This window comes from Loxodonta africana, chromosome 14 (genome assembly GCF_030014295.1).
Source record: "Loxodonta africana isolate mLoxAfr1 chromosome 14, mLoxAfr1.hap2, whole genome shotgun sequence".
In the NCBI taxonomy this organism is placed as follows: Eukaryota; Metazoa; Chordata; class Mammalia; order Proboscidea; family Elephantidae; genus Loxodonta; species Loxodonta africana.
This window is the reverse complement of record NC_087355.1, coordinates 38,754,024-38,781,544: the sequence shown is the minus strand read 5'-3', so window position 1 is coordinate 38,781,544 and position 27,521 is coordinate 38,754,024. Positions and strand designations below refer to the sequence as shown.

General features: G+C 37.6%; 1 pseudogene; it reads left to right on the top strand.

Moving 5' to 3' along the window:
- Nucleotides 1–380: 380 nt before the first annotated feature.
- Nucleotides 381–25,873, top strand: LOC111750093 (kallikrein-10-like; annotated as a pseudogene).
- Nucleotides 25,874–27,521: the final 1,648 nt, after the last annotated feature.

Sequence of the window (27,521 nt, the reverse complement as noted above, 5' to 3'; positions counted from 1 at the left end):
GGAGGTAGAATTGGAAAGAGTAATATTCAGAGCTTTTCAAGAGATCAGCCAAAGATCAGGCAAAACTCAGAACAAGCCAAGGAACACACAGACAAAGCAACAGAGGAATTCAAGAAGGTTATACAAGAACACAATGACAAATTTAACAGGTTGCAAGAATCCATAAGAGGCAGCAAACAGAAATCCAAAAAATTGACAATAAAATTTCAGAATTAGATGACTCAGTAGAAATTCATAGGAATAGAATTGAGGCACTGGACATCAGAATAATTGAGATTGAAGATAAAGCACTTGACACAAACTTAAAACCAAAAACAACTTACTTGAGGAAAAATCTGATAAAAGATTTTTAAAAAAAAAATGAAGTAAACCTAAGAATTATGTGGGACTGTATGAAGAGTAATAACCTACGAGTGATTGGAGTACCACAGCTGGGGTTAGGGGGAAGGATAAAAGAAAATACAGAAAGAATTGATGAAAATCTGTTGGCAGAAAACTTCCCTGATATTGTGAAAGATGAGAAGGTATCTCTCCGAGAAGCTCATTGAGCCCCACAAAGGGTAGATCACAAAAGAAAGTCACCAAGACATACTATAATCAAACTTGACAAAACCAAAGATAACGAGAGAATTTTAAGAGTATAAACAAAAAGCCATCTACAAAGGAGTGTCAATAAGACTAAGCTCTGACTACTCAGCAGAAACCATGCAGGCACGAAGGCAATGGGATGACGTATATAAAGCCTTGAAGGAAAAAAATTGCCATCTAAGATTTATACAGCCAGGAAAATTGTCTTTCAAATATGCTGGAGAAAAATATAACATTTTTGGATAAAGACAAGTTTAGGGAATTTGTAAAAACCAAAACAAAATTACAAGAAATACTCAAGGGACTCCTCCAGTTAAAAAATCAATAACATCAGATAACAACCCAAGACTAGAATACAGGACAGAACAACAGTGTATCAACCCAGATAAGAAAGTCACAAAAATAAATCATAGCTAAAACATTGAAAATAGGAAAACAGAGATGTCAATATGTAAAAGATGACAACATTCAAATAAAAAAGAGGGGCTAAATGATGTACTCATAGATCTTTCATATGGAGAGGAAGTCAAGGCACTATCAAGAAATAGAAGATTGGTTTAAACTTAGAAAAATAAAGGTAAATATTAAGATAACCACAAAGGAAACTAACAACTGTACACATCAAAATAAAAAAATTAAAAAAAAAAACAAGAAAAACATAAAGACTCGGCAAATACAAAATCAACAACAATGAAAAAGATGAAAAGATGAAAAGAAAATACATAACGAAAAACTACTCGGCACAGAACATTAAGTGGGAAAAAGAAACTGTGTATAATATGCAATAAAATACATCAAAATGACAGCACTAAACTCATACCTATCAATAATGCTGAATGTAAATGGACTAAATGGACCTATAAAGAGACAGAGTGGCAGAATGGATTTAAAAAAAAAAAAAAGCCACTATCTGTCTATATGCTGCCTACAAGAGACACGCCTTAGACTCAAAGACACAAACAAACTAAAACTCCAAGAATGGAAAAAAATATATCAAGCCAACAACAAACAAAAAAGAGCAGGAGTGACAATATTTATCTCTGACAAAATAGACTCTAAAGCAAAATCCAGCGCAAAGGATAACAAAGGACACTATATAATGATTAAAAGGTCAATATATCAGAAGGATATAACCATAATAAATATTTATGCACCCAATGATGGGGCTTCAAAATACATAAAACAAACTCTAACAGTATTGAAAAGAGAGATAGATAACTTTGCCTTAATAGTAGGAGACTTCAACACACCATTTCAGTGATGGACAAAACATTCGGAAAAAAGCTCAATAAAGACATGGAAGATTTAAATGCTACAATCAACCAATCTGATCTCATCGACATACTCAGAACACTACATCCAATGGCAGCCGAGTATACTTTCTTTTCCAAAAGAGACCTACACAAGTGCAAAAACATACCTTGCTCACGCATAGAAAGACTCAAAGTTGTGAAAATGGCAATTCTTCTCAAAGCAATCTATAGACTCAATGCAATCCCTATCCAAATTCCTTGGAATTTGGATAAATTAATAAACAGATCATCAATTTCATATGGAAAGGGAAGAGACCATGGATAAGTAAAGTATTACTGAAGAAGAAGAACAAAGTGAAGGCTCACTGTACCTGATTTTAGAACCTATTATACCGCCATGGTAGTCAAAACAGCCTGGTACTGGTACAACAACAGATATACAGACCAATGGAACAGAACTGAGAATTCAAATGTAAATTCATCCACCTATGAATAGCTGATATTTGACAAAGGCCCAAAGTTTGTTAATTGGGGAAAAGACAGTCTCTTTAAAAATTGGCACTGGCATAACAAGATATCCATCTGCAAAAAAATGAAACAAGGCCTGTACCTCAAGTCATGTACAAAATTAAGTCAAAATGGATCAAAGACCTAAATATAAAATCTAAAATGATAAAGATCATGGAGGAAAAAATAGGGACAGTGCTAGGAGCCCTAATACATGGTATAAACAGAATACAAAACATAATTAACAATGTGCAAACATCAGAAGGGAAACTAGATAACTGGGAGCTCCTAAAAATAAAAAAAAATTATGGTTATCAAGAACTTCACCAAAAGAGTAAAAAGACAACCTAGAGACTGGGAAGAATTTTTTTGCTATGATATACCTGATCAGGGTCTAATCTCTAAAATCTATAAAATACTGCAAAACTTCAACCACAAAAAGACATGTAACCCAATTAAAAAATGGGCAAAGGATATGAACAGGCACTTAACCAAAGAAGACATTCAGGCAGCTAACATGTATGAGGAAATGCCCACAATCATTAGCCATTAGAGAAATGCAAATCAAAACTATAACAAGATACCATCTCACCTCAACAAGGCTAGCATTAATCCAAAAAACACAAGATAGTAAATGTTGGAGAGGTTGTGGAGAGACTGGAACACTTATACACTGGTGGTGGGAATGAAAATGGTACAACCACTTTGGAAATCGATTTGATGCTTCCTTAGAAAGCTAGAAACAGAACTACCACATAATTCAGCAATTCTACTCCTTGGAATATATCCTAGAGAAATAGGAGCCCTCACACGAATAGATACGTGCACACCCATGTTCATTGCAGCACTATTTACAATAGCAAAAAATGGAAACAACCTAGGTGGTTATCAATGGACAAATGGATAAACCTAAACAACCTAAGCATTAAAAGCCAGCCAACATCGCATCTAAATTTCTTACAAATATTCAGTTGCAAAGATGAAGTTAAATCCTTGTAACCTTTGATCATATGTCACCTTCGAAATATTTCCAGGTTGTATATGTGTGTTTTCCTTTGCTCCAGTGTTGTGGAAAATATAACAAGGAATATTGTACAAATATCAGGGGCAAATTGAATTCAAATTTTTATAACTGAAGTCACAAATGGACTCAGACTTCTGATGTTATCTTTATTGTTTGTTTGCAGCCACATTGCCTATTCCACAGAGAAGAGAAAAATAAATGAAATAAAGTGTTATTTCCATGCTAAAATACTACTACGCACAGCTGTTTGGCAAGATGAGATTTTAGTTGGCCTGGCAGATATCTGACATTTTCAGAATTCACATTTCTTACTTGAATTCACTGGAGAGAGCAAACATACTAAGGAGTTAGGTGACCTCATCAGAATAGTCTTGGAGAAGACTTACTAGTAAGAAATGTTGCCATTCTCTTAAATATTTTAAGTGTATACTTTTATGAGAACAGACATGGAAATAGGTTATCCCTAAATATCGTCCAATTGTAGAAAGCTCTAAACAAAATACGAAATAGGTGAAAACTTCTGATTCAGCATTATCATCTCTCTTAAAGGTACAACTTATGATTTCTCCCCTCTCCTCCCCACCTTCTCTGCCACCCCACCTTCTCTGCCACCACTCCAGCTGATGAATGCTATCTTTGCAACAAAAGGGAAAAGGCTAACAGGGAGCCTCCTGTTCACAGGTCATCATGGACCACTTATCTTAGAGTGCACGAAGGGCCTGAAGGGGACCTTCAGCACCACATACTCCTCAAAGCACACTGACTATGCCTCAGAAGCTATCATGTAATGTCAAAGGGGCCATTTAAGAGGTAGCCAGAAGTTCTGGAGAGGACAGGGAAGAACACTCAATGGATATTATTTTAGAGATAGAGTGATCATAATGAGTAACATTACAGAATTTCCTATATTTTAGATACATGTACCTTGGATGTACTATCAAACTTCTTGACCCAGGTGACAGCGCTAATGTATCTTTTCTAAAAATCTTTGCACTTGCAATCCTCACCTCAATTCTTCTGCAGGATTACTGTGTAGGGTCAGCAGGCGATGCATGTGTACTTAAAACTATTATCAGTTAGAACTATTTTAGTAGGATTTACAGCATACTTTATATGTCTCACAAGTTCAGCTCCCAAATGGAATCTTAATAAAAGGACACTGAAGCCTGTAAAGTTAAGAGGACTTTTTTAAGGTCAGGACACTAATGAGTGCTGAGCCAAAAACCCAATTAGGCAGTTTCAAACACGGTAGTTTTTCTACTTTGTGTTTCTTGTCATTTGCATTTCTGAATCTGAATTTTTTATCCTTGCAACTCTATGATCACATGTGTTAAAATAATTTCATGTTTTAGATCTTCCTATGAATGACAGGGGCATAGAGGATGATGGTGCTCAAAACGTTGTAAAAGACCTTGAAACCCGAGGCTGTGGGACAGGATGGAGTTAGATATTGAAGATTAGTAACTGATTAATTTCAAAACTTTTCTGAAGGAATGAACCTGAAAGGCAACACAAATTTTGGTAATTGGTTTCATTTTATACTCTACTGTTTTCCAGGATGAAAGCGTTCTCCTTAATTTATACCATTTTTATGTGTCATTATGCCTGGATATAAGAAAATTCCACAAATCACTCATCATAGATAATTAGGAGGGTTGGAGGAATATATTCTGTGGAATTTTCACATTCTTGTTCTCAGATGACATCGTTGCCCCATTTTTCAAAGTCTAAATTCTACTGCATATTCTAAGAAAAACCAAATATCAAATATGCATAGAAATATTTTCGGTTACTTTTGGCGTTACCAACAATAACCAACTGTCTGTACAACAATAACCAACTGTTTATGTCTTTAGTGCGTATTGTTGAATTCAAACACCAAAACGTTTGCGTCTATATAAAGGATTATTTAAAGTCAAGATTTAGTCTATTTTCTCAAGCAGATTATATCGCACACAATTTTATTTGTATCTCATAAAGTTAATCATGTTTCTAAGCCACAAAAGAAAACAGCAATTACAAATCAAGGTTTCTAATTTGTACTTTTGAAATTTCTAACATAGGTGTGTTCTTCTTTGAACCAAATCCAGTAATAAAACCAGAAGTTAGAAAACAGACTATTGGACACTTACTCATTTTACAATGTATTTTTTTTTTTAGAATAATATTAAATATTGGTTTATTCCATTACTTGAAATTCAGAATTATTTTTTAAATGTGATTTACAGATATTTCATGAATGTATTATTGCCAGGAAAATTCCACGATAATCTTCCAAAGATTTAATTGTTCCTTTTCATCCAAAAGGAGAAGTATTTTTCCTGACTTACTTGGCTCCATCATGTACTGGAGGAAGATACACTTGGACACATTTGCTGGTGATTTGTAGCTAAGTGGAATATTATGACAACCAGCACCATGGAGTCCATATGCGCTGGCTCAGTTGGTTGCTTTTTTTTTTAATGGTTATATATATATATAACCTCCCCCCCCAAAACTGCCATTCTAACCATTTTTAAGTGAATGTTTCAGGGACATTGATTACTTTCACCGTGTTGTACAACCGTCACCACTATCATTTTCCAAAAGTTTTTTTTATCGCTCCAGTTAGAAACTCATACTGTTTATACAATTAACTTCTCATTCCCCTTCCTACCAATCCCTGGCAACCACAAATAAATGTCTTTATGCATTTGCCTATTCTTGATATTTCATGTAAATAGGACAATATTTGTCCTTTTGTGTCTGACTTATTTCACTCAGCTACAGTTTTCCAGGTTTATCCACGCAGCGTGTATCAGAACTTCATTTCTCTTTATGGATAAACAATGTATGCCATAGTATGTACGTACCACATTTTATTTATCCATTCATCAGTTGATAGACACTTGGATTGTTTCCACCTTTTGCCATGAACACTGGTGTATAGGTATCTGTTTAAGTCCTTGTTTTCAAGTCTTTGGGTATATACATAAGAACAAATTTCTGGGTTATGTGATAAATTCTATGTTTACAGTTTGGTTTTTATTAACGGAAAATATCCTGAGTTTGCCCCTGTACCAGTACATACTATTGCAGTCATTTGCTACTAAATGAAACTATTTGAGTTCCCTATTGGGATATTTTTCCTGAGGCCAAAATCTTTGGTAATGATGTTGCACTGAGGCAAAGGGACAGATACAGTTTTCTTCAAGTATCATTTTTCTAATATCAATACATAACCAGATGCTTTTTTGTTTCAATTTAATATTTCTATTTGGTGGAATGAGAATAATTGCTATTAGTGGTCTCATTAAATAAAATTTAATTGGTTAGAGAAGAAATTTTCTTCCTTTCATCCATAATTTTAATATCGGAGGCCAAAGAAATATTTAATTAAAAATTTCAGGATGTCTTAAAATTTTGAAAGGGTAGTCATCTATATCTTATGTTTGTCATTTTTCCTCATTAAAAATAGATTTCCTTTACGCTCTACTGAAATAGGCTACTGGCTACCAGAAAATGGTACACAACCTTGCTACCACTGATATGTACTTTCATCTGAATCATAAAATAAGGCCATGTCTCATTAATGATAATTTTGGATTTATGCTTTTCTGTTCAGACCAGAAACCACGGCAGGTATTTTATTTGATAATTATGTATATTCAGCAAAGAGATAGTCTTTCCATCTACTTTAGTCTCTAAAGCTCAGTTTCTTAATATGGCACCACTGCAATAGGACAATATGTTAATTCTAAACCCATAAAGTTCATGCAATTTTCAAACACTAACAGAAAATTTATAGTCACAGTTAAAATCTGGTTAAAGCTTGAGTAACGAACATTGCCTGGGACCTCAAAGACCAGAACAGAAACATGTTTAAATAACTCCCAAATTTTAGCCCCTTAGTTGCAGAGTGGAACAAAGTTACACATTATATAAAGGAGAAGGCTGTCCCCTAACTCTCATTAGAAACACTAGTGAACAGAAGAGTGTCACAATATGTTTAAAATGTTGATAGCAAGAACCAAAGAAAACTTGGCAGCCTAAGTTCAGTGAAAATATGCTTCAGGTATGTAGGAGGAATTAAAAAAATGGAGTCCTTGGGTGATCAAATGGTTAATGTGCTTGGCTGCTAACTGAAAGGTTAACAGTTCAAGCTCACCCACAGGCACCTTGGAAGAAAGACCAGGATCTAGTTCCAAAAAATCATTTATTGAAAACCCTGTGGAGCACTATTCTAGTCTGACGTACACGGACTCAGCATGAGTTAAAACTGACTCAACAGCAGCTGGTTCAATCTGGTTATGTAGGAACGGGAAAGACATTTTCAGATTAAACAAACAAATACACACGCACACAAACAAAAACAAAAAACATTAGACTTGATCCCAGTGGACCCGCACTACAAAAAAATGGTAAAGGAAGGACTTGGGGCAGAAGAGAAATGATACCAGATGGAAAGTCAGATCTTTAGGGAAGGAAAAAGAGCACTGGAAATAGTGAGTACATGGCTATACAGAAAAGGCAATATTTTTCTGTTAAGTTCGTCAAAATACTTATGACTGTTTTAAGCAAAAGTTAGAGCATCGTTTTGTGGGGTTTGTAAAGTATATAATGTGATTCTCTTGACAACTGGGCATAAAGGACAAGGGAGAGTGAACACACCTATACAATTGCAAGGTTTCTAGATTTCACATGAACTACTACAATATTTTTTTTTTTTTACAATATTATCTGGTGTGATATTCCAGTTTTTTTTTTTTAATTGACTTTTTATTTTGAGATAATTATAGATTCCCACAGATTGGTAAGAATTTATACTTTGAGCAGTAAGTGTTTTTCGAATGAAGCCTGAATATTTTGGGTATTATATTATGAGACTCTTGGGCTTATTTAAACTCTCTGTTTAGATTGCTTCTTCTGACACCTCTCTGGCAGGGAAAGGGAGCTGCTGCCTCTTGACTGCCAGGTGTAGGTAGAAACCCTGGTTTCCCACTTCTGTTAATAACAAAAGGTGCTCCTCATCCCTGGTGAGTGGGGATGGACGTTTCCATTCCTCGGCAAGCCTCCACTTATACCTCCCTGTCCAGAAGGAGTATTAGTGTCTTATTTCCACTACTCATACAGCTCCAGCAACACCACACCCCTGAGGTAGCTTTCTTACTGCTGGATGGTGTTGAAAATCCTGACTCTCTTCTAGACCTCCTCTGATACCACTTCGATGGGGATTGTAGGGGCTCCTTTTACAGCCTGTTGGGGATGAAAATCATAGCTGTCTATGTGGCCTTCTCTGAACCACACTGGTGAGGGTCTAGGGGTGCCTTGTTACAGTCTCACAAAAGTAAAAGTCTAAGCTCCTCAGTCAGCCTTTGTGTTTGGCTCGTGCAGAAGTGTTATTGTCTTAAAGTTTTCTGTCTTGCTGGGCTGCCCGTTTCTTGTTATTTGGCTAGACAGAGCCGGCTTTTGTTGTTGTTGTCTGTGTGCATTGATGTTTCCAGGTTACTGGGTTCTTTGCCTCGAAGTCTGGAATAATATGCAGCCAAAAGAAAACTCAGGGAACTCATTAAATATCATGTTGTTCCTTAAGTTTCAAGGTCCCTATCTGTTCTGCCTTTTTTCTACCTTTCATAGTTTTCTTCATATTTGTTTTATATGTAACTTCCAGGATTTTTAGCTGTATTTAGTAAGAAAAATAGAGAAAAGTATATCTATTCCATCTTTCCAGAAGTGAAAGTCTATACAATTTTTTAAACAGCATTATGCACAATATATTTAAAGTATACAGTTTGATAAGTTTTACATACATATACACCTACTAATTTAACAACACAATCCTAAAATTTACATGGACATGTGAGGACCTAAACTAGCTGAAACAACTTTGAAAAAGAACAGAATTGAACTTACACTTTCTGTCCTCAAGACTGAGTATAACGATTCAGTAGTCTAAATTCAGTAGTCAATATATCCTGGCATTAAAATAAGGATTGACTGGAGAGAGGGCCTAGAAAGAGACTCACACTTACATAGTTCGGTTCATTACAATGAAAACACAGCAATCCAATGGGGGATGGAAAGCCTTTTTGCTAAATCATACTAGATCAACTGGTAGCCGTATGGAAACTAATAAACTTCAAACCCTACCTTATACCACACCCAAACATTAATTCCAGATGGATCATAAACTCCATAAAACAGTGAAAATCAGGTGAAACCAAAGAAGGCTCTTTCAGTAGCTCAGGTGAAAGGCAACTAGGAATTCAAAAGAGGGAACACATCTGAGCATCTGCAGAGAGTGGAATGATAGTACAACTGGCTGTGGGAATTTAGGACGTGAAAGTTATCAAAAGTAACTGTGACTTGGCCCCTAACACTGAAGAAATAAGGCTGTAACAGAAACAGGAGCTATGTGCTCCCATTTGGATAGATTGTAAACAGCTGATATGTTCAGAAGGGTTATGACCAATTCTTGTCTCATAATCATTGAAGGAAAATGGACAAACGTTACAATAGAAATAAGGGTAATGGAGATCAGGAAGACTGGCCTCTATGGAGAGTCATTTGACTGCTTAATGAATGGCTGAGGGGCTGTGGGATTCTCCTCTTTCACCAGTGAGGTAATATGTGGGTTAGGAGTGAGTGATTGCCAACATCTGGTGAATTTTAGTTAAAACACTTTTCAGTGAACCAAATAATTTATTTGTTGTTTGTGGTTGGTATGGGTCATTGGATAGGCAAATGAATCAGATAACCAAATTTTTAAAAAATGAAAGGTTTTAATTGTTTAAACATTAAAACTCATCTTCCTATAATGGTGAAAGTATTGTTCTTCAGGCAGACTGTTTCTGTTCAGTGTTTCAGGTTCACAATCTTATAAAGTTTCATATTCATTATTAAAGAAGAAATCATATATATCCAGCATATGTATCAGTAATACACGGATTGTCGAGTATTTAATTATTTAGATGCACAGATTTAAAGCAAACACATGCTTCTACCTATCACAGTTAAGGAAAAAAAATACTTTAAAAGAAAACAAAAAGAATCATTGGAAACATTGTTTTTAATATTTTGAATTTACTTCTCAAAGAAAATATGGGATCATCTTATACAAACATCTAAAACCATTGTTTTCCAATACATAAGAGGCATTTGTGATTTTACCAGTGAGTTAGGGTTTATTTGTTTGCTAATTCATTTCCTATATGGATGAGACAACACTTTTATGAGATAATGACATTTCACTTTTATTAATTTAAAGTTACATATTTTCCAGATATTTTATAACTAAAAGTTAAATTATTTCTTTTGAATTCTGAAAGCTAATTTCGTCTTTAAATTGTTTTCCATTATCTTCTTTTGTTTCATTCCCCCTTTTCTCATTTGACATAGTACTAATTGATCAAAGACCCTTGAGAAAAATCTATGTAGGAGACTCAGGCTTGATTCCTTGCCAGTGCACCTCAAGTTCAGCTACCATCTCCCTGTCAGTGGGGGCTTGCATGTTGCTATGATGCTGAACAGGTTTCACTGAAGCTTCCAGACTAAGACAGACTAGGAAGAAAGGCCTGGCGATCTACTTCCAAAAATCAGCCAGTGAAGATCTTAAGACAGATTACAATAGTCTGATCCGTAACAGATCATGGATTAGACAGGTTAAATGGCTTGTCCAAGGACACAACTATTAAGTTGTCTGTTGGATTTTGGATCGTCTGATTCCAAGCGCAGTTTTTTTTTTTTTTGTAAACAATTCTATGGCATGAAATTTATTAAGGTGGATACTTTCTCTTCCCATCTTTTTTTTTTTTTTTTTTTAGTAAAATATCTACAACATAAAAACTGCAATTTAAAAATGTACATTTCAGCGGTATTAATTATATTCACCTCCGTCATGTCTGTCAGTTTGTTGTACTGTGGGAGCTTGTGTGTTGTTGTGATGCTAGAGGATATGCCACCGATATTCAGATACCAGCAGGGTTACCCATGGTGGATGACAGGTTTCAGCTGAGCCTCCAGACTAAGACAGACTAAGAAGAAGGACCTGGAAGTCTAATTCTGGAAAGAATTAGCCAGTGAAAACCTTATGAATAGCAGTCAAACATTGTCTGATTCAGTGCCGGAAGATGAGTCCCCCAGGGTGAAAGGCACTTACAAGATAACTGGGAAAGAGTTGCCTCCTCAAAGTATAGTTAACTTTAATGACATGGATAGAGTCAAGCTTTCCATACCTTCATTTGCTGATGTGGCATGGTTCAAAATAAGAAACAGCTGCAAACATCCAGTAATAATTGGAATCTGGAATGTATGAAGTATGAATCTAGGAAAATTGGAAATCATCAAAAATGAAATGGAACACGTAAACGTTGATATCCTAGGAGTTAGTGAGCTGAAATGGACTGGTATTGGCCCTTTTGAATCAGACAATCATATGGTCTACTATGCCGGGAATGACAACTTGAAGAGGAATGGCGTTGCATTCATCATCAAAAAGAACATTTCAAGATTTATGCTGAAGTACAACACTATCAGCAATATCATAATACCTATATGCTTTTTTTTTTTTTTTTATATGCCTACACCGAAAACCAGTTAATACAACTACTATTCAAATTTACACACCAACCACTAAGGCCAAAGATGAAGAAATTGAAAATTTTTATCAGCTGCTGCAGTCTGAAATTGATCGAACATGTGATCAGGATGCATTGATAATTACTGGTGATTGGAATGCAAAAGCTGGAAACAAAGAAAAAGGATCGGTAGTTGGAAAATATGGCCTTGGTTATAGAAATGATGCAGGAGATCACATGAGAGAATTTTGCAAGATTAACGACTTCTTCATTGCAAATACCTTTTTTCACCAACATAAATGGTGACTATACACATGGACCTCACCAGATGGAAAAAACAGGAATCAAATGGACTACATCTGTGGAAAAAGACAATGGGAAAGCTCAATATCATCAGTCAGAACAAGGCCAGGGGCAAATTGTGGAATAGACCATCAGCTGCTCATAAGCAAGCTCAAGTTGAAACTGCAGAAAATTAGGACAAGTCGACGACGACAGCCAAAGTATGACCTTGAGTATATCCCACCTAAATTTAGAGACCATCTCAAGAATAGATTTGATGCATTAAACACTAAAGACCGAAGACCAGACGAGTTGTGGAATGGCATCAAAGGACATAACATATGAAGAAAGCAAGAGGTAATTAAAAAGACAGGAAAGAAAGAAAAGGCCAAAATGTATGTCAGAGAGACTTTGAAACTTGCTGTTGAATGTCGAGCAGCTAAAGCAAAAGGAAGAAATGATGAAGTAAAAGAACTGAACAGAAGATTTCAACAGGTGGTTCGAGAAGACAAAGTAAAGTATTATAATGACATGTGCAAAGAGCTGGAGATTGAAAACCAAAAGGTAAGCACAAGCTCAGCATTTCTCAAGCTGAAAGAACTGAAGAAAAAAATTCAAACCTTGAGTTGCAATAGTGAAGGATTCTACGGGGAAAATATTAAATGACGCAGGAAGCATCAAAAGAAGGTGGAAGGAATACACAGAGTCACTACAACAAAAAGAATTGGTTGATGGTCAGCCATTTCAGGAGGTAACATATGATCAGGAACTGATGGTACTGAAGGAAGAAGTCCAAGATGCACTGAAGGCATTGGCAAAAAACAAGGCTCTGGGATTTGATGGAATACCAGTTGAGAGATTTCAACAAAAGGATGCAGCACTGGAAGTACTCACTCGTCTATGCTAAGAAATATGGAAGACAGTTACTTGGCCAACTGACTGGAAGAGGTCCATATTTATGTCTATTCCAAAGAAAGGCGATCCAACCCAATGCAAAAATGATCGAACAATGTCATTAATATCACATGCAAGCAAAATTTTGCTAAAGATCATTCAAGAGCAGCTGCAGCAGTACATCGACAAGGAACTATCAGAAATTCAGGCTGGATTCAGAAGAGGATGTGGAACCAGGGATATCACTGCTGATGTCATGTGGATCCTGGTGAAAGCAGAGAATACCAGAAGGATGTTTACCTGTGTTTTATCGACTATGCAAAAGCATTTGACTGTGTTGTTGTTGTTGTTGTTGTTGTTGTTGTTAGGTGTCGTCAAGTTGGTTCTGACTCATAGTGACCCTATGTACCACAGAACAAAACATTGCCTGGGCCTGCACCAGCCTTGCAATTGTTGTTATGCTTGAGCCCATTGTTGCAGCCACTGCATCTCCAATCCAGATTGAGTGTATGGATCATAACATATTATGGATACCATTGTTAAGAATGGGAATTCCAAAACCCTTAATTGTGCTCATGACGAATGTGTACATAGATCAAGAGACAGTTGTTGGGGAGAACAATGGGATACTGTGTGGTTTAAATTCAGGAAAGATGTGCATCAGAGTAGTATCCTGTTACCAAACCTCTTCAATCTGTATGCTGAGCAAATAATCCGAGAAGCTAGACTATATGAAGAAGAACAGGGCATCAGGATTGAAGGAAGACTCATTAACAACCTGCGATATGCAGATGACACAACCTTGCTTGCTGAAAATGAAGAGGACTTGAAGCACTTACTAATGAAGATCAAAGACCACAGCCTTCAGTATGGCTTACACCTCAACATAAAGAAAACAAAAATCCTCATAACTGGACTACGTCTCACATACTTTGGACATGTTATAGGAGGGATCAGTTCCTGGAGAAGGACATCATACCTGGAAAAGTAGAGGGTCAGTGAAAAAGAGGAAGATCCTCAACGAGATGGATTGACACAGTGGCTGCAACAATGGGCTCAAGTATTGCAACAATTGTGAGGATGGTGCAGGACCAGGCAGTATTTCCTTCTCTTGTGCATAGGGTCTCTATGAGTCAGAACAGACTCGATGACATGGAACAACTCAAGCCAGGAAAATTTATAATGTTGACTACAAATGTTTTGTACAAATCACTGTTGATAATCTTTGGCCTGGGCTAACCAGTAAAATTTAAATGCTTAATTTTTGTTCATATGTCTGAATTTTATCTTTTCGCTTTGCAAGAAAATTTTTTGAAATGTAGAGGGTTGTTTTATGTCTGATGATTTTTTTTTAGTTCATATTGCTTAAATAAATAAGACATATAAACACCTTCCACAGGTTCTGAACTACAGGCAGTCCCCAAGTGAGGAACTTCTGACTTACAGACAACTCTTACTTGCCCTTTGATGTTATATAAATTTGTCTTCACTTTGAAACAACTGGACTAACCCCAACTTGGAACAAATTATTTATCGCCATCACCTTCGCTTGCTGCATGAGCACCTTTTAAGCCACGGAAAAGGCTTTGAGTCTTTTCTTGCACCAAACCAAAAACCAAACCACACCTGTTATCTTTGAGTCACTTCTGACTCATAGTGACCCTGTAGGAAAGAGTAGAACTGCCCCATAAGGTTTCCAAGGAGTAGCTCTGGTGGATTCAAACTGCAGACTTTTTGGTTTGCAGCTGAACTCCTAACCACTGAACCACCAGGGCTCCTTTCTTGCACTAAAGTAAGGCTAGATAAGAACCGTATGCACCTATTTCGACTTACCTACAAATTCTTAAAGACACGATAAGGAATAGATTTTGTTTGTAACCAGGGCTCTATTTATATGTGGGCATATGTACACTTTATGTGTGTATGGATTTGTATGGTTGAATTGTTAATGCTACAATCAACCATGATCATGTTACAATTTCCCATAGCACCATTATACTGAATTACACAGCTTTATATCCATTTCTGTTTTATTGTCTTCTTATTGTTAAATCTGAAATAAAAGGTAATTAATTTCATACTTGCCATCTAGAACAGTGCAATGACCTTGAAAATCAGATAACAAATGGGCCACTTTTTCTGTTGAGACTTTTTTACTGCCATCTTGTACTCCTCAAGGCATTCCAGTACACGGAACTCCATTTCATTAACATAAAACTTAGACCTTGACATTCAATTCTATATACTCCTGGCTTTTCTACAAAGAGTATTTTATCTTAAGTCCCTTTAGATGAACATGATAATTTATATTGTAACCCAAACACTTGAGTGTTTAAACGCTTGAAAAAAAGAGTTAATTTTTCATATAAACCTTTATCATTCGACTTACGCTAAGTGCCGAAGCATCTGAAGTTTAAAGTCACATTACTTTTTGCAGGTTTTGTGGAGAAATGAGATAAACAATCTTGAGTATGAAGGGTTTTTTTTTTTTTTTTTTTTAAGAATAATTATCTTCTTTAAGTCTTAAAGATTCTGGAAAGGATTTTGATTAATGTTAATGGCTTAATGATTATAAACTGAGCCTGAAGCAGGGCTATCTCTGAAATTGAGTCCAGACAGATGTTATTATAACTGGTTAATTGGGTCAGTTCTTTAAGCAACTGGTCATAAAAGGAACGTAAATAATAAAACAGATAACCAGATCAAATCAGACTTTTGGTAGTGCATAAGGAACTAATTGACTGAATATCTTACTCTTAGCTGGAAGTCTTTGTAGACATAGCCTCAAGCATATATAGACGGCACAGCTTGCTTTATTTTTGTTTTGACTCAAAGCTCTGCTTCTATGATTTCCATAGCCTTTGTCGTGAATAGTTCTATCGGATTATTTCCCGCATAGCCTTGCAAAGTTGTTTATGTCTATAACACAACATTTTATTTTCTTCAAGCAAGTTATGAACATTGTGAGGCATCGTCATAAAATAGCCAGATTTTCCTTATATTGCTTATGAAATGGCAGTGAAGCTAATTCCGAAACGGAAGTTTCAAAGAACATTTTGAATAACAGGAGCTTTGTTGGAAAAAGTGCTCAACATCTGTACATGACCATCCTGAAACTCAGCGCTTGTTTCCTTATGGAAGTTCTGACATCCTTGTTTTAAAATAAAGCAGAACAGTGCACAGGCAATCTCACATCTTTTTAGTTTTCTTATCTATGTAGAGTCCTGCTATATGAAATTAGAGAAAAACTGGAGATAACGCCTTTCCTTTAAGTTGCTCTGATTAAAGTGTTTTGTGGAACTTGGCTTGTTAATTTAAATTAGGCCATTTGTGAGATAAACCTGCTGCAAACCAGGGAGTTGGTGAAATAGATTGGCTGAGAGGCTGAGCAAAACCTTGGGACTATGGTTTAGGGGAAAGAGCAAAATGGGCCTATTTCCTCAAGTCTGACTTCAACCTTGCTTTATGGAATAAAAATAAAGTGTGGGTTAAGAGACCTTTGTGATCTAGGGCAGCTTTTGAGGGTAAGACAGAAGTGGTGCTATCAAATGAGACCTGAGAAATAAGAAGAGAACATTCTGGCATTCTCAGTGACAGGCTGCTGGTAGATGGGACCAGCATAATAGTGAATGTGGACTTGGGTGTTTAACTCTGTTGCACCTTATAATCATGGTCAATCTGTTGACTTCATTTTAAATGCTCTGCTCTTTTTCTTCAAATCAGAGAAAAAGGTAAAAAAAAAAATATGAAAACGCAACTTTATTGTTCAAGTTGGACTCAATGTGAAAGTACTGTGGATTAGAGAAAGAAAGCAACGGCAATATCAGTCTCAAATTTCCCAATCCACTCATTATTGGAACCAGTTCAATCATCTGCTTTTGAAAGTAGAAACTCTGTACTGTATCAGATGCTTTGTCTGTTTCCTCCAGCTGTCCTTTAACCCAGAACTCCTTCTAGAAGAAGAAAACCTTATGAATTCAATCAACTGTAGAAGTAAGTAACCTGGCTCTTATTTCCCAGCTTCTGTTGTCTTTTCACTCTGGTTGGGGGTGGGGAAAGAAGGGTATGTCATTAGGGGAAAAGGCATGATTCAAAGGTAGTTGATAGGTTTCCTCATGGAATGCAGACAACTCCATTGTTGTTCTTAGAATATTGTTTTTTGTACTAACTAAAAAATTTCCTTTTTTTTTGAATTTGCATTCATATTAGATTGTGAATAAGCCTTAGGAGAAGCTATCCTAGACACTGGGAGTCAGCTTTTGTAGAAAACAGTTGTCTTCAGCTTTGATGTCTTAGTGAACAGCTGTTCTTCAAACCTCAAAGAAAAATTTTCCCCCCAGCAGTTCATTCAGGTGACATATTAAGTAAGACTGGAGACTTTACTGTGAAAAAACACTACTAACTAAAACTCCTTTTGGAATCGTGGGCATGATCTGCCCTCACCACCTTAGATCCTATAAAGCCACACAAGTAATGCTTTGCTGCCTTTGGTTTTGTCCAACCCCTAGATGAAGGGGCGGAGGAATTGGGCAGCAATTGAATGACTTAGCACACAGCAGATCAGAGGCTAAGGGGCTATTGGGGAGGGGCCTGCAGTACCACTAACTTGAGAACACAGGAAAAACTTGAAACAAAATTGAACAGAAGATTCTTAGTACAATTACTGTGGAGAATGATATTTGAACCATTTCCTTTATCTTGTCCATAACCCATTCTGGTAAACTTAAACACAATTCATGAGATTTTGTGTACCAAATTATCCAGGCTGATGTAACCGGACTAGGACGACGTCAGGTCCAGGTCCCGCTCAACGCAGCCTACCTAACAGAAATGGACAGGGCTGTTAAGACAAAGTAAAAGGGTTTATTTAGCTGGTGAAGTAAAGGAGCATGCAGGGATTCCAGTCGCCAAGGCAGCTCCCCGAAAATGGGCAGTGGTTAGCTTTTATGAGGTCATCATAGTAAGCAGAATCAGGAAGTTATACATATTCATGATTTTTGCTGATTATTCATTGTGGGGCAGGGCTAGTAATTGGCACGGAAGTAACTGACAGATTTTCCTTTCTGAAATGGGCTCGGCTACTGCAGATGACGTTAAGTCCAGTGATTTTTCTTTCCTTGGCACGAGTCTTTTGGTTCCTTGACATGAGTTTTCTGATTTATCTGAGCATGTCTGATGGTCTGGTGCTGGTTTTTCTTGGAACTTGTTTGTGACTCTTAGCTGTGCAATTACCCTGAAATTAAAACAGTGTAAAGAGCAGGAACGTGGTTAGATATAGACAGTTTTGGTCTGAAACCCTGATATAGCCTGCTTTTATGGTGAGGGCAGGAGTGTGGTTAGCAACTACCTCACTGAGAAAGATTCAACCTGCCTAGATGGGGAAACAGCTGACTCTAGAAAAAAGCAAGGAACTTCTCCAATTCATGTTCTGCAAATTCCTTTTCTTGTAGTGGTAAGTGGACCAGAAACAGATCTAGGTCAATTTGAACCTAAATTTTGGAGAGTATCTATAACATTGAGATGCCAAGGAAATAAATTTATCATGGATTGTTCTAGTTTTGTAATTTTGATCTGACTTTTTTTTAAACTTGCTTTTAAATAAAATCGATATTACTGAAAGTACACAGTAAAGACCATATATTTGAGTTCTGGAAGCCAGTTTTCTCTGAGAAGCAGGTTGGGGTCTGACACCCAAGGGAATGGTCTTTGGCTGTACTGGGTTCAGGTGGGCATTGCTGACTCAATCTTTTGAACCTTTTTCTTGTTGCTAAGCAACTCATTTGTTCAACAGCCAAGTAACATGTTCACTCCCCTTTCTTTTCATAGGAAGTAGAGTAGGGAGGGGCCTGGATATTTCATAGATGGTTATTCATTTAGTTTGATAGAAAAATATTAAATATCTTCACTATAAATCCAGCTGTATAATATCATACATCTTTTTTTAAAACATAATTAAAATATTCAGAGGCCACATGCATAAAAATTATGCCAATTTTACCCAGAAGTTTTCTTTCTTTTACCATATTTTTTTGCATTCATTAATTATTGGTGCTTGAAGAAACATTTGCAGCATACAATGAAGTATTTGAAGCGTGAACTAGAGACTGAGCTGTTAGAAAATACAGGTCTAAAGTGTCCAACAATTATCTCCAGCAGGCTTAGCATTGTTAAATTTAATAAGCTAGTTATGTACAGTTCAGTCTTGTAGATTGCTATGTGTCAAGGTGAGAAATACATTATGCTCAGATTTTTAAAAGGACCCTCCTCTCAAGAGTAGTATACTGACTAGAGGGACCCCAGAGGTCATGATCCCCAGACCTTCTGTTAGCCCAAGACAGGAACCATTTCCAAAGCCACCTCTACAGACAGGGATTGGACTGGACTATAAGGCAGAAAATGATACTGGTGAAGTGTGGGCTTCTAGGAATCAAGCAGACACATGAGACTATGTGGGCAGCTCCTGTCTGGAGGGGAGATGAGAAGGCCAAGGGGGACAGAAGCTGGCTGAATGGACATGGAAACACAGGATGGAGAGAAGGAATGTGCTGTCTCATTGCGGGGGAGCAACTAGAAGTAGGAGTATGTAGCAAGGTGTATATAAGGTTTTGTATGAGATACTGACTTGATTTGTAAACTTGCACTTAAAGCACAATAAAAATAATAATAATAAAAAAGAGTAATATACTGAGAAAAGGAAAATAAAGTGTTAAAAGGTCTCAGTGGTATCCTAGCAACTTACTTAGGGTCTTGGAAACAAGGACTTGCAAAGGGAATCAAATCCAGGAATATGAAGCACTAGCCAGTGTTGAAATGGGAAAATTGCCAGGCCAGGGAAGAGACAATAATTATAATATGTCAGATGGCATTTGTTCCATTTTGTTTCCGCCAATGAAAGTACGATTACTAGAGTTTTGGTTACTATTGTTTCTTCACAGAAAAGTCTGTTTCCACCGTAACAACAAATCTTTGACAAATGCATACTGTATATTTACTACAAAGCCAGCACACTCACGTAGGTTATATTGTTTAAATATTTCCACAATCTTTGAAAATAGATTACTACTCACATTTTATAGCTAAGAAAGCTGAAGCCCATGAAGATAGTGATTTACCCAAAATGGCATATATATAGTCACTAGTCTATATGGGACTCAAACTCAGGTCTCTGGTATACATTCCAGCAATATAGCTGCCCAACTGTTGTTGAAGTGTAAAGATAAATATGGTGTTTGCAATTTAAATCAGTTCCATTCATCTTTGGGTTTGCAGGTCAACAGAATCCTGGGCTATTAATATACAATTCCTCCTCAGGCTAAAGTGTGTATATGCTTTGTTCAAACTGAGTTTAATTCAGTTCTCAAGGAAAGCTTTTACTCTTGCTGTTATATTGCTGGGTTTCTCTCTCTTTCAGCTTTGGTTTAATATTGTGACCGCTAAACAACTTTTTTTTTTCCCAAACTCCTCTCTGGTCTTCAAGCACTTACAAATCTCTCAAATATCCATAAGACTCATGGATGGAAATGGTCATTCTTGAGTTTTTGTGTTGTATTGGTTTTAGCCTCTAACCTTTGGAAATAATGATCAGTTGCCATGATTTCACATTTGTTTACTTAAATGCACAGATTTTTTTTATCTTAAAAAATCTGGTCTAGGTCATGTACTGATAACCTGCAAATTAAACCCCAGGATCCTGCATAGGAATAGCTCTATATTTATCTTCCAGTTAGAGTCTCTGCATACCATCAGGTTTGTAATGGATTCACTCCAAGTTTTTGGCCAGGAGTGATTCAAATTTTTGCCCAACTGATTTCCATTCAGCATTTCTTAAATTGGTAGAAGAGGTTCAGTACAGTAACTCCTGATTTAAAAATTCAGTTATTGGTTTCGAGATTAATTTCAAAAGCACTATAGGCTTACCAAAACCAAACCAAACCCATTGCCATCGAGTCGATTCCAACTCATAGCAACCCAATAGGACAGAGTAGAATTGCCCCATAGAGTTTCCAAGGAGCACCTGGTGGATTTGAACTGCCAACCTTTTGGTTAGCAGCCATAGCACTTAACCAGTATGCCACCAGGGTTTCCACTATAGGCTTAATCAAACCAAAAATCAAACCCAGTGGCATAGAGTCAATTCCAACTCATAGCAACCCTATAGGACAGAGTAGAGCTGCACCATAGAGTTTCCAAGGAGTGCCTGGCAGATTCGAACTGCCAGCCTCTTGGTTAGAAGCTGTAGCATTTAACCACTACACCACCAGGGTCTATAGGCTTACTAGTGCCTTAGGAGAGTTCAAATACAGGTGTAAATTGTAGAGAACAGATTTCAAAGAATTAAACATCTTTGAAAAATAGTGCTTTTACATGATGTGACCAACAATGAAGATCACCAACAATCTCTCCCTCCTGGAGTTTATGATCTATCACAAGCCAATACGAACTGTTTGTACATAAACAGATGTGCTAACAGCTTTTGTGTTCTCATATTCCCTTTCTTAGAGTTCAATCTTTTGAAAAACAGTAAAGTGGTATGTGCAGCATTGATTCTTTTCCAGGTTGTAGCTTACTGCTTTTTCCCAGTGTGAGTTTATCAGAGAGAAGAGCAAAAAGCCACAAATTATGCAGACCTTCCTACTGCGATTGAAAGATTTGGCTGCGTATAAAAATTGTCACTGGTAATTGCAGAGCCAGAATGAATTGTGGCCTTAAGCCAATTGAACAGAAGGTCTAATGAACCTCGTGTCTCACAAAATGGCATAACGTGTGGCCATTAAGTTAAAAACAAAGAACGTATAGCTTACCACCATGGTACCACGAGAGTGGCTGGATTACTGGTGGAATGTGACCCTGTAGGTTACATATGTTGCCTCATAACATTACCTCACTGAATTTAGAAATAAAAGCTGTTTATATAAAGTACAGCAGCTAAGCTCAGTTGTAGATATTTATTTGGTACTGGAACCTCTTTGTGTACATACCTGAGCTCACATATGTATATTTTCCCTGTTGTTTTCAATTTAAATGATATCCCCCCCGCAAAGAAAAAAAAAAAAGTCATTATAAACCCTTGACTTCAACTTAATACCTTGCTTATCCAACATAGCACGCAGTTGCTAGTTTTTCTGATACATAAACCCTGAAACACAGCAAACACTGGATACTAAAACACTGAAACACAGCAAACATCAGTTACTAAAACATATAGTCGTTTCAGTCCACACCCTAAAGTTCAGGACTTGCAGAGCATTTGAGTCAATGTTTATGCTCATAGGAGAAAGTTGGTTTTGGATGTGGTACCAAGCCTTGCGAAATTTCTATCTTATTTAACCAAATTAAGCACAAAGCAAAGTAACATTCACTGACTGAGCAGAATCGCAATGTGAATTCTAGTGAACTTGCCACATAGCATTTTAGTTTCACTAGGCTTTTATGACTTTGGAAGGTTCAAGAAAATTTTGGCAAGATGATTGCTGGGATCTTCCAGAGATAGAGCACAATACAGAACAGAGTCATGCCTTCTTTTGCAGATGCATCCTTTTATTTATTTATTTTTTAAGGTTGTCATGCAATTTCTACCATTTTTCTATTTAGGAATAAGTCAAAAAGAAACACTGTGAAAAAAGTATTGCTTTTGAAGCATGGGTGGGAGATATGTCTAACCCAAGTGCTAATTTTCATTTTGTAGACCTGCCAAGTTTAAAAAGGTAACAATCACAGACCGTAAAACCCAAATTACAAATGAAACGAGCACGGAATTTCAGTCTAAGGATTCATATTAAAAGTACTGTTGCATTGGCTGTCTGAGAAAGTAACTTATTTACAAATATTTACTTTTGTGTCTTTTAAAGGTTAACTCATAATGCTGAAAAATAAATTTACAGTACATCGCAAGGTAAACTCTAGTTTCTATTTATCTCAGTGAAAGAAATCAACAGATGAAATGACAAGAAATTAATATTTATTATTTTAGAATTTAAAAATTAGCAGCAATCTTTAGAAAATGAGATATTAGTTGTTTTTAAAAAATGAATGACCGTATCTTCCTGATTATTAGTAGTAGAAATCAAGAACTAATTTGTCAGGGGAATGTTGAGCTGTTTATAATGTCTAAGGAGTTTTATTAGCACTTTCAATGAACTAGGCTGCCAACCAAAGGGTCAGCAGTTCAAATCTACCAGGAGCTGCTTGGAAACCCTATGGGGAACTTTTGCTCTGTCCTACACAGTTCCTATGAGTCAGAATCAACTTGACGACAATGGATTTGGTTTTTGGTTTTAGTGTAACTCACATTGAAACAAAGGAATATTAAAATATTGATTAAATATGAGTCTTTTTTTTCTTCTCAACTGGACAAGCCATGTTGTGCTTGATTCAAATCACATCCTTTCAAAGATTGAAGTGCAAGTGTTATTTTGAAGTATTGATGTAACAAGGCTTTTTGAAATGAGAGTTTGTTGTGATTTTCAGTTTTATTTTATAAATTTATTTTGCTGATGGAATTTTAGTAAACTGGAACTATAGGTTTTTCCTGGAGTATAAAAGCTGGGACTAGAATGTCTATCCATCAGTAGACTGTAGTCATTTCTGCACAGAAATAGCTACATATGTGTGGTGTTTTGTCTTAGCAGATACTACATACATTTTAAGAGATGATGTCAGGGAAGTTTCTATGCTCCTTTGTTAAAGGTTCAGATTAGAGGGAAAAGCAGGAAAATGTAGGGTCTGGCAGACTGGACTCATATAGGGTCGCTATGAGTTGGAATCGACTCGATGGCACTGGGTTTGGTTTGGTTTTTGTTTGGAAGACTGGAGAAAACAGGAAAGCATTGACAAAGATTGAAATGCAACCTTTCTGTGTTTCTTACAATGATCATTCTCACATATACTGTTTTTTCATGCCTGTGTTCTTTTGCAAAAGGGAATTAATATATCCTCTTAGGAGTTGAAAAGACTGTTCCAATGCACCTACTGTGAGCTCTTGTGATATATTTAATGCTGCTGATACTCCCAATGTCAGGCAACTCACTGTATCAAGCTTTTAACTCACCTTCTTGGTCCACTGTTCCCTTCCAACTCAGCCTCCATGTAAGGACATGCTTTTCCTAAAGCATAAAATGATCATGCCATTTTCATTGTTTCTACTTAGAAACAAATCTGAAAGAAGCAACCTAAAAAGGTTTCGTTTTTGAAGCATGGATCTGAGTGCTATTTTTTTTTTAATTGCATAGATCTGCCAGGCCTAAAGATTAACAATCATCGACCCTAAACCCCAAGCAGCAGATAAAATGCAATGAGCACTGAATAGTGGTCTGAGGATCCGTATTAAAAGTACTGTTGTACTGACAGCCTGAACACTTTTGATAGGTCCCTATTGCCTATAGGATCACATCAAAATCACTTAGCATGGTACAAATGCCATCTGGGATTTGATCCCTTTCAATTCCTGCAGCCTTATCTTTTTCCACTTTTCTTGAGATATTTAATGTTCCAGCAATACCAAATTATTTTAAGTCTCTAGGAAGCCAGGCAGTTTTCAAATCCCTGTGCTTTTTCAAGTACAGTATCTTTACCTGGAAAGCCTACATCTATCTGCTAAATTCCCATTTATGTTTCAATGCCCAGTTCAAATGTTTTTAGGTTACCAGGCTAGGTTTATAATGGGCTAGCAGAAATTTATTTAAACATTTGGGGGCAAGAGAGGGTTGCCAACGTTTTATTTTTCCAAGTAACGGCATTAAAAAAAAAATTTTTTTTTCATTAGCAGCAAACAATTCACAAGTAACAAGCCAACAGCTACACCTACATCATTTCATGAAAAAAAGAACATTTTAACGCCAGAAAGGAAGCATGCACTTTTCATGCCGTTCTCCTCCTCCCACTGCCATTGGGTCCTCTAGAGCTCCCGCAATTTCCACCTAATGCTCCCTGGCTCTGATCCAGCCCCTCCCCCCGCCACCCCGTAGTCGCACTCCATTGATCCGCCCTGACCCCAAACCCAGCCTCTGCCCTGCCCTGACTGCTCTGACCCCACTTTCTCCAGCTGCGGAGGTGGCCCTGCACTCAGAAACCACACCCTGCTGACACTGCGACCTTCAGCGCTCGGTGCGCGGCTCACAGGCCTGGCAAGGCTCCATCTTCTATGGCGTCTAGTTTCATGGCGCCGGCGTCCTGGTGGACTAGAGTTGGGTGCTCATGGGCGCGCACTGCCGGAACAGGCGCTGTGGGCTCGAATCTGAGATGACCACCTGCTGCTCCTCCAAGGCCAGCAGGTCCGCAGGACCACTTGCTCTGTCACCCACCCCAAGTACCAGCATGGCTCAGGCACCATCCTTCCCGAATGCACAGACGAACTGAAGCTGGCCGGACCCGCTGTGCTGTGGTCTCCATCCAGGCCCTGCGCCTGCCCTACCAAAGCGTCCAGCCAGTAGACCAGAGGCTGGGGCCACTGGCGGGGTACCTCAGCCACCTTAAGAGTGAAATACAAGGGCCTGAGCTGCTCCAGGGTCATTGTCGTGAGTCCTAAGGAGTGTGAGGTCTTCGACCTCGGCCTGGCCAGGACCCTTGACAGAGGGAGTCAGTTGCCCCCCTGGCTTGTGATGAGACTCCGTAGAGCATCCTTTCAAGGGGCTTTTACCCCTGTGGTTCCCCCATGCATCCAGTTGTTTACATCCGGATCTGCAAATAAGTATGTCCCCTGGATAGAGAAAACCATGCGTTTCAACTGGTCCACACGCCCAGTGCTTTCTTTACCATCTACCCTTCTCCTCTGACTCCTGCCCTTCCTCACCTGTTAACATCTCTCTTGTTACCTCATTCCCCGCCCCACTCCCGATTCTACCGGCACTGTGCAGAAGACCTACCCCTTTGTCATCGAGTCGATTCCAACTCATAGTGACCCTATGGGACAGAGTAGAACCACCCCATAGGGTTTCCAAGGAGCACCTGGTGGATTTGAACTGCCCACCTTTTGGTTAGCAACTGTAGCTCTTAATCACTATGCCACCAGGGTTTCCCCTGTGCAGAAGAGTGGTGGTAAAATTTGTTCCAGAAAAGGGAGTAAGCTGGTCACCCAGTCTCTAAGAAAAGTCACCCAAACTTGATTTCCTCTACCACTCCCTGCTATGTGACCTTGGGCAAGCCAAATGCCCTCTCTGAGCCGGTGTTTCCTCACCTGGCAAAGAGGCACAATGAAGTGCCTACCACATTGTTGTGGAGAGCCTTCTATGATGTAGTGTGGATGTAAAACGTTATGTTGGTAAGTATCATGTGTTTAAAAAGCATTAACGTAGCTGGTGGTGCTGTCTGAATAAATGTCGACCTGTTGCAAGGATCTGAAAAAAAAGGAAGTGTGCACATAAACTCAATTAAAAAAACAAATTAGCCTTTTGAAAATATTCTGTTTCTTGTTACTCTCATTTTACTCTGAACTGGTGAAAACTTCGTTAGACAGGCGCTATTCCACAGAACAGTATTTTAGCACATTTTCCCTGGCAGTGCCAAAGAGGGCTGATTGCTTTCTATTCCAGATGACTGTTGCAGTTATTGTTCTAGACTGCAGGTATGTGTTTGTACACTGTCTGTTCTTCTAGAAAGTAAATTATTAATGACACAAACAATCTTATTCATCTTAGAATCATCTGCACTTAGTGGAATGCCTAGCATCTAATATGAATACAAGGCTGCTTGAATAAATGGAAGCTTTCGTAACCACTTTAGTAAATGAAGACAACACATCTCACTGCTGGACAGCTTTTGTTAGAAAATTTTTTATGCTGAACTGAAACTCTTCCTAAATCTCTGAGCTTGGCTAAAAGGAATAACTCTGTTCTTACTCCCAAATACCAAGCCTTCAAATACTTCAAATCGACCTTTTTTTTTTTCAGGCCATGCAACTGCAGTTCTTTCATATATTCCTAGTATGAAAATTTTAGACCACTCTCAATTTTCTGTTTCTTCTTTGACTTGGTAGAGTTTAATTTTAGTTTTTAAAAATTTATTGAGGTGAAATTCTCTTAACAAAGTCATTGTAAAGTGAACACTTCAGGGCCATTTAGTACATTCAAATGTTTTTCAACCACTCCTTCTCTCTAGTTTCAAAATATTTCCATGACTCCAAATTAAAACCCCATACCCATTAAGCAAGGAGCCCTGGTGGCACAGTGGTTAAGTCTGGCTGCTTACTGAAACATCAGCAGTTCAAATCCACCAGCCGCTCTTTGGAAACCCTATGGGGCAATTCTACTCTGTCCTATAGGGTGGCTATGATTTGGAATTGAGGGTGCACAACAAGAGCAACACCTCATTTAAGCAGTTCCCCCCACTCTCACTCCCCCAACCTCCCTCTGACAACTATCTACCTGCGTTCTGTCTCTATGGATTTACTTATTCTGAATATTTCATAGTTAACACGCTCAGCTG